Below are 9,261 nucleotides of genomic sequence, written 5' to 3' on the forward strand. Positions count from 1 at the left end.
GAACTTCCTTTTGATTTTCGGTGAGGTGATAATTTCTTCCTTTTGTTCTCGTTTGAACTTCATCTTTTTTTAATGATGAACTTCCTTTCTGATTATTAGTGACGTGATACTTTCTTCCTTTTGTGCTCGTTTGAACTTCGCCTTTTTTTAATGATGAACTTCTCGCGTGAATTTTACATGGCTTTTCCCATGTGTTTAGAAGTGAGAGAGTGAATGAAATCTGCTTGTTTATGTCATTGAAGTTTTTGACTTTTTTGAATGTTATTTTTCTTCTTTATTGTCAAGTATTACATATCTTGAAATTTAACTATTCTTGTTTTTGAACTGTAAGTAGTGAAAATATTAGAGCAAATAATTTCAAATTCTTTTATAAAGTTCTAGTGTGAATCAGAGTTAAAAAAAGTTCAAGAAGTTCAAGCTTTATAGCTGATCATGAGCACTAGGTAAATAGAACGTTGCTTTTTCTCTAAACCACAAGTTATTTTTATCATTGAATAGTAACACACATCCCTTATCCTCTCACACACCACACGTTTCATATCCACACCACGTAGGCACTCTACTCTTTTATCTCTTCCACTCCATAATTTTCTCTCTTTGTCTTCTTCCTGGTAACGCCCAAATTGGTTGTGCAAGCTAAAACAAGCAGTAGCAACAGTAGCTCGGTGCTGGCCTTTCTTCTCCTCTATTGGCAGTAGGAGAAACGCATAAATTAAAACAATTTCAAGAGGAAAATGGTCCTGCCGCCGCAGCCTACACCGCACAGCGAAACGTTGTTGTTGCCTTTTATGAACCTGAAGATGTAGTAGAAGAGCAACAACAACAACCTGATATCTTGGCCGTCCTTGTGGTGTGGAGGAGGGTGCAGTGAGACGCTAGCAGCTGTGGGGCACCACCTCGGTAGGCTTCGACGACCGGCGCAGGCAACCCAGTAGATCATACAGTCTAGAACTCCAGATTTAGACGACCTGAAACAACCTGACAAATTGTACATGTTTCTAACCCAATAGAACTCTGAACCTTCTGAAGAAAAATCACGGTTTGAACAAGACTGTATGATAAGCTGAGTTCGCCTTAACCCAATAGAACTCTGAACCTTCTGAAGAAAAATCACTCTCCCACGGTCCCACACAACGCAAACACAGAAAGCACACCCAGTTCGCCATCTCACCTGGCATGCGGCGAAAAAATGTATTACATGTTGAAAACAATTTATCGCGGCGCAAACTGAGCCCAGGGCACATACAAGATTAGTCTCGAAATTACTTGCTAATCATGCTGTGTTCCCGACACCATATCTCGTTCCATCAAGTGATGCAGCAGCTCAAGATACAGAAGGATGTTGTTTCTCCGTGGGCTTGTCTATTTGCGGTCTTGAAGCTTCATCAGGCATTGTGGGTAGTCTGGGTACAAACAACATCAGCTAGGTAGTTGAAGGAACCAATCTGGCATACACGCCTACTTATGTGCTATAGAAGATGAGTCCATGATGTTGCATTGATTTGTCCATGAACTGCAAAATGGGTACAAGAAATGAAGGAGCTCAGTACTTGGCGAACAAGTAGGCCGATAACAATCAGAATTCAGAACATCCAACCACGTATATCTAAGCATTCCAATAAGGAGTAACTAATGGAACTTATCATGCTTTGCTTGAAAGTATACACTAAAAGTAACTTCTGAGATGCTTCACTCAGCTGATCAGCTACAAGAAACCAAAAGTACTACACAGCAACCTCTAATATTTTCATTTTTAGGGGAGTAACATCTAAACACTAGGAAGTGCATAAACCAGAAAAATTTGTCAGCCACAAGTGTTTTTGTGTCCCCTACATACACACAACAATCATCATCTTCCATATACATCGACTTCATTTTTCTGACAACATGAACTTTGTTGTTGTCGCTGTATATGAACTTCTCCTGTAAACAAAGAGAGAGAATGCACTGAGCCAAGGTAGAATCTTACAAAGAAAACACACTTTTTTGTTTGAGGCATATACACAAACAGCTTGTGTGCACTACCAGTTGAAGGAGAGGGCATCTCAATGCGGAGGCTATGGAGTGCGGGGGCAGAGTCGAAGGCAGCAGCAGCATGGAGGAAGAGGGCAGCAACAGCATGGAGGAAGAGGGGCGCTAATGCTGACTAGTGTGGTGCACGGTGGCACTGCTCTGTACAGGAGCGCCGGATCCGGGAGGTCGACTGGGAGGAGCAAGGTGGCAGCGCGGGGTGGCGTGGGTAGCTCTCAGGCTGGCCATGGAGGGAAGAGAGTGAACTCGGGGGGAGGGTCACCGGTGGGGGAACGTGCATCGCGTCGCCGATCTGGGGAGGCACATGAGGGAAGAAGGCCGCAGTGGCAGAGGTGGAAGGTCTCGACAGCAGAGGAGGAAGGCCGCTGAGGGGCGAATTTCGGCGACGCGGGAGGTGAGTTGGTGGCTGTCGCGCGATGGCAGGATCCCGGCGATGGGAGGTTGGGTTGGTGGCGGTTGTGCAGCGGCAGGATCTCGGCGGCAGGGAGGGGGATTGGCGGCTGGATCCCGACGGCGGGGCAGTGGATTCGTGGATGGATCCCGGTGGCGGGGGAGGTGGGTTGGTGGTGGTCGCTGACTCGCCGTTAGCTAGATCCCGGCGGCGGGAAGGTGGGATGGTGGAGTTCGGGATGGGAAGTGGAAGAGATGGGGTGCGGGGACAGTGGGGACGCTGTTTTTTTTCGTTCCCACCGTTCAGGAGTTTGGGAACACCTAATCGGCCCTATATATGGTGATCGTGATCCAAATAGTTATTCTAATCCTGGGATTAGAATAGTGCTACTATATATATGTGTGTGTGTGTGTGTGTGTGTTGTTGTCCTGTATGCAATCCCATCGCCCAACACACACGTCTTGTTAAGTTGAACCGTTTCTGTTCTATTGTGTCAACGCAAATAGTTCATCCGAGTGAACTGCATGTCATTTATCGCACACACCTTGATCTGGCTAACCGTTTCTTTTGTGTTGCCTAATCACAAACAGTTCATCCGAGTGAACCGCATGCCTTATATCGCACACACCTTCATCTGGCTGCCTGTTTCTTTTGTTTTGCCTAATCACAAACAGTTCATCCGAGTGAACTGTATTCTGTGTATTGCACATGCCTTCATCTGGCTGCCGTTTCTTTTGTTCCTCCTCATCGCAAATAGTTAATTGAACTGAACCGTATGCCCTTCATCACACACGCAACAAAAATATGAACCGTGTTTGATGCATCCTCCATCGCAAACATTTTGCACCTTTTTAACGGTTTTCATACACCACCATTTATGATTATTGCATCGCACACAGTTTCTCAAAGGGTCTCTGATCGTAGTGTCGCATTAGCAGCATCCTGCAGTAGTGTATAGAGATAAAACATTTTGAGTGGCATGCCTTTCCTGTCAACGAAAACGATCAAGTAGTTCCCAATACTTTCCATGCTAGATATATCATAGGCAGTTCCCAAACAGAAAGTAAAGTTTAATCCTTTTTCCACCATACTTTCACATTCCACGGCTAACTGAATCCACATGTGTCGTCCATACCAACACTTTCCTAGGAATTTATTATTTGACAACATAAAGTAAATTCATTTTTCATTTTGGGATTGGGCATCCCTAATACCTTTGTCATACTCTTGTGCAATTAATGACAAGTGAATAAACACTCATATTGAGAATAACACATCTAGCATGGAAAAATATCAGCCACCCCCTACCGTTTCATGAGCGGTATGAGCAAACAAAAAGGAAATTATTTTGAAAGTTAGAGATGGCACATATAAATGTGCTTAGAACGACACTAAAATACAGCATATAGGTGGGTATGGTGGACTCATATGGCAAAACTGGGTTTAAGGATTTTGGATGCACAAGTAGTATTTCTACTTAGTACAAGTGGAGGCTAGCAAAAATATTGAGAAGCAACCAACCAAAAAACGAAAAATCACATAAGTGAGCATTAAGCATAACTAACACCGAATAATGCACCGCAAGTAGGATGTGATTTTATTGCATAACTATTGAATTTCGTGCTTGCATAGGGAATCACAAACCTTAACATCAATATTCTTACTAAAGCATAATTACTCACCACCATGACTCACATATCACTATCATCATATCTCAAACTATTACAAAGAATCAAGTTTATTTTGTCCAATGATCTTCATGAAAGCTTTTATTATATCCCTCTTGAATATCTATCACTTTGGGACTAGTTTCATATGTTGCAATTGATTTTCACAAGCTCAAATAAATTTAAGTGGAGAACATGAGCATAAAAAATTTCATCTCTCAAAATAATCTAAGTGAAGCATGAGAATGAATGACAAACTACTCCAAAAAGATATAAGTGAAGATCAAACGAGTAGTTAAGTAAATGGGTAGCTATTTGAGGACTCTCTCTTATTTAAAAACTTTCAGATCTAAGAATTTTATTAAAAAGCAAGAAAAACAAAACAAAATGACATTCCAAGAATAGCACAACTCATGTGAAGAAGCAAAAACTTAGGCTCAACCGATACTAACCGATAATTGTTGATGAAGAAAGGTGGGATGCCTACCGGGGCATCCCCAGGCTTAGATGCTTGAGACTTCTTGAAATACTATCTTGGGATGCCTTGGGCATCCCCGAGCTTGAGCTTTTGTGTCTCCTTAATTCCTTTTGTATCATGGTTTCCCTAAATCTTAAAAACTTCATGCACACAAAACTCAACAAGAACTCGTGAGATACGTTAGTATAAATCAATGCAAAACCTTATCATTATCTACTGTAGCAAATCACTAAAATTATTATTTAACATTGCATACTAAATGCCTCTGCATATTTAATAGTCATATCCTCAAATAGAATCATTAAACAAGCAAACATATGGAAACAATGCAAACATAACAGCAATCTGTCAAAACAATACAGACTGTAAAGAATGCATGAATATCAATACTTACTTAACTCCAAAAATTCTGAAATTTTAACACACTATAGAAAATTTATCAGAGATTATTGTGCAAAATGTTTCAAAATTTTATCACATTCTGACTTTTCTCGGGAATTTTTGCAACAGCAACAAACTTTCTGTTTTGAAACAACAACTCGTATACTTGCAAAATAAGCATGGCAAAGGCTATACTTGACATTTTTATTGAAGTAAAAGATGCGAAACATTATTATATATAGAAGAAAGAAAATCAAAACAAAATAAAGTGACGCTCCAATCAAAACGCATATCATGTAACGAATGGAAATATAGCCCCAAGTAAAATTACCGATAATGTTGGAGACGAATGAGGGGATGCCTTCCGGGGCATCCCCAAGCTTAGTTGCTTGGATCTTACTTGTACTTGGGGTGCCTTGGGAATCCCCAAGATTAGGGTCTTGTCACTCCTTATTCTCCTCATATCGATGTCTCACCCAAAACTTGAAAACTTCAATCACACAAAACTTAACGGAACTTCGTGAGATAGGTTAGTATGATAAAGTGCAAACCATTCACTTCAGTATTGTGAAATACAATTCATAGTTGTTCTCACACAATGCCTAATGTACCTTATCATTCTACAATTTATATTGAGCAATATAAGCCATAGAAACTAGGAAACAAGCAAATTATGCATTGAAAATAGAATCTGTCAAAAACAGAACAATCTGTAATAATCTGTACTCCAAGCATACTTCTGCTACTCCAAAAATTCTGAAATTTTAGGATAACATAGGAAATTTGTATATCTATCACATGTAAACAATTCAGATCAAAATCACGTTCAAGTGAATTTTAGAAATTCCTGGACTGGGCATAAAAGTTTTTTTTTGCACAGAATCAAGTCAACTATCATCCACACTATCCCAAAGGCTTTACTTGGCACTTTATTGAAATAAAAGCAATAAAACATGATTACTACAGTAGCCTAATCATGTGAACACACAAAAACAGTAGGTAAAAGTGTTGGGTTGTCTCCCAACAAGCGCCTTTCTTTAATGGCTTTTAAGCTAGGCATGATGATTTCAATGATGCTCACATAAAAGAAAATAATTGAAACACAAAGTGAGCATCATGAATCACATGGCAAGCACATTTAAGCCTAACATACTTCCTATGCATAGGGATTTTGTGAGCACACAATTTATGGGAACAAGAATCAACTAGCATAGGAAGGCAAAACAAGCATAACTTCAAGATTTTCAACGCATAGAGAGGAAACTTGATATTATTGCAATTCCTACAAGCATAAGTTCGTCCCCCATAATAATTTTCAGTAGCATCATGAAGAAATTCAACAATATAACAATCACATAAAGCATTCTTTTCATGATCCACAAGCATAGAAATTTTATTACTCTCCACATAAGAAAATGTATTCTCATGAACAGTAGTGGGAGCAAACTCAACAAAATAACTATTATGGGATTGAAAATTAAAATCATGATGATAAGTTTCATGGTTATCATTATTCCTCATAGAATACATGTCTCACCATAATCATCATAGATGGCAACTTTGTTGTCATAGTCAATTGAAACCTCTTCCAAAGTAGTGGATTCATCATTAAATAAAGTCATGACCTCTCCAAATCCACTTTCATCATTATAATCATCATAAATAGGAGGCATGCAATCATTATAAAAAAAATTCACATCAAATCTTGGGGGACTAAAAGTATCATCTTCATCCAACATAGCTTCCCAAAGCTTATGGTTTTGCGTATCATTAGCATCATGAATATTTAAAGAATTCATACTAACAACATTGCAATCATGCTCATCATTCAAAGTTTTTTTATCAAACATTTTATAAAATTATTCTTCTATCAATTGAGCACAATTTTCCTTTCCATCATTTCATGAAAGACATTATAAAGATGAATAATATGATGCAACCTCAATTCCATTTTATTTTTTTTATTTTTATTTTTATAAACCAAATAGTGATAAACAAGAAACTAAAAGATTCAATTGCAAGATCAAAAGATATACCTTCAAGCAATCGCCTCCCCGGCAACGGCGCCAGAAAAGAGCTTGATGTCTACTATGCAACTTTATTATTGTAGACTCGTGTTGGGCCTCCAAGCGCAGAGTTTTGTAGGACAGTAGCAATTTTCCCTCCAGTGGATGACCAAAGGTTTATCAATCTGTGGGAGGCATAGGATGAAGATGGTATCTCTCAAACAACCCTGCAACCAAAAAACAAAGAGTCTCTTGTGTCCCCAACACACCAAATACAATGGTAATTTGTATAGGTGCACTAGTTCGGCGAAGAGATGGTGATACAAGTGTAATATGGATAATAGATATTGGTTTTTGTAGTAGGAACAATAAAAAACAGCAAGGTAGCAAGTAACAAAAGTGAGCATAAACGGTATTGCAATGCTTGAAAATGAGGCCTAGGGTCTGAACTTTCGCTAGTGCAATCTCTCAACAATGCTAATATAATTGGATCATATAACCATCCCTCATGTGCGATGAAGAATCACTCCAAAGTTCTTATCTAGCGGAGAACATAAGAAAAAAATGTTTGTAGGGTACGAAACCACCTCAAAGCTATTCTTTACGATCAATCTATCCTAGAGTTCATACTAAAATAACACCAAGCTATTTTTTTCTATCGATCTAACCAAGAGTTTGTACTAAAATAACACCATATGATACACATCAACCAACTCTAATGTCACCTAGATACTCCAATGTCACCGTGAGTATCCGTGAGTTGATTATACGATATGCATCAAACAATTTCAGATTCATAATACTCAATCCAACACAAAGAACCTCAAATAGTGGCCCAAGATTTATACCAAAGAAACAAAGACGAGAACCTGCATTAACCCCTATGCATAGATTACCCCAATGTCACCTCGGGAATCCGCGAGTTGAGTGCCAAAACACATATCGAGTGAATCAATATGATACCCCATTGTCACCATGGGTATTCATAGCAAGACATACATAAAGTGTTCTCAAATCCATAAAAGTATTCAATCCAATAAAACAAAATCTCAAAGGGAAAAATCAATTCATCACAAGATAGAGAGGGGAAAACACCATATGATCTCACTATATTAACAAAGCCCGCGATACATCAAGATTGTGACATCTCTAGAACACGAGAGAGAGAGAGAGAGAGATTAAACACATAGCTACTGGTACAAACCCTCGGCCCCGAGGGTGTACTACTCCTTCCTCATCATGGTGGCCGCCGGGATGATGAAGATGGCCACCGGAGATGATTTCCCCCTCCAACAGGGTGCCGGAACAGGGTCTAGATTGGTTTTTTGTGGCTACAGAGGCTTGCGGCGATGGAACTTCTGATCTAGGGTTACCCCGAGGGTTTTGGGATATTTCGGAATTTATAGGGTGAAGAGGGGTGCGGGAGGCCACCGAGGTGGGCACAACCCACCAGGACGCGCCTGGGCCCCCAGGCATGCCCATGTGGGTTGTGCCCCCCTCGGGGCACCCCTCTGGTACTTCTTTGGCCCACTGGATGTCTTCTGGTCCAAAAAAATCTCCAAAAAGTTTCGCTGCATTTGGACTCCGTTTGATATTGATTTTTTGCGAAGTAGAAAACAAGCAAAAAATAGCAAATGGCACTGGGCACTAGTCAATAGGTTAGTCCCAAAAAATGATATAAAGTTGCTATAAAATGATTGTAAAACATCCAAGATTGATAATATAACAGCATGAAACGATCAAAATTATAGATACATTGGAGACGTATCATAGTCCAGGTTGCTGGTAGCTGGTGATCAACTTGGGCAAGAGGACCCTGCCTGTAATATGGTCCAGTGTCAAACACTGGCTCTTCCTGCTCGCTCTCAATGATCGTGTTGTGCAAGATGACACAACAAGTCATGATCTGTCACATTTGATCTTTCAACCAGGTCTGAGCAGGGTACCAGACAACAGCAAATCGAGATTGGAGCACACCAAATGCCCGCTCGACATCCTTCCTGCAAGCCTCTTGAACCTTCATAAAGTAGGTGGTCTTGCCTCCTGGCACAGGGTTTGAGATAGTCTTCACAAATGTAGACCATCTCGGATAGATGCCATCTGCTAGGTAGTATCCCTTGTTGTAGCGCCGCCCATTGACCTCGAAGTGCACCGGAGGCGAATGACCTTCAACAAGCTTGGCAAAGACAGGGGAGCACTGCAGTACGTTGATGTCATTGTGAGTTCCTAGCATACCAAAGAAGGAGTGCTAAATCCAGAGGTCCTGTGTGGCCACTGCCTCAAGTACCACACTACAACCGCCATTGG

The 9,261-nt window shown here is 40.3% G+C and overlaps 1 long non-coding RNA gene across 1 annotated transcript; it reads right to left on the minus strand.

Moving 5' to 3' along the window:
• Positions 1-1,150: 1,150 nt before the first annotated feature.
• LOC125541542 lies at positions 1,151-2,715 on the minus strand. The gene is made up of 2 exons (XR_007297577.1): positions 1,970-2,715; positions 1,151-1,513 (listed from the first exon to the last, which is right to left on the minus strand). It is a non-coding gene; the product is annotated as an uncharacterized LOC125541542 (long non-coding RNA).
• Positions 2,716-9,261: the final 6,546 nt, after the last annotated feature.

This window comes from Triticum urartu, chromosome 2, assembly GCF_003073215.2.
Source record: "Triticum urartu cultivar G1812 chromosome 2, Tu2.1, whole genome shotgun sequence".
Lineage (NCBI taxonomy): Eukaryota > Viridiplantae > Streptophyta > Magnoliopsida > Poales > Poaceae > Triticum > Triticum urartu.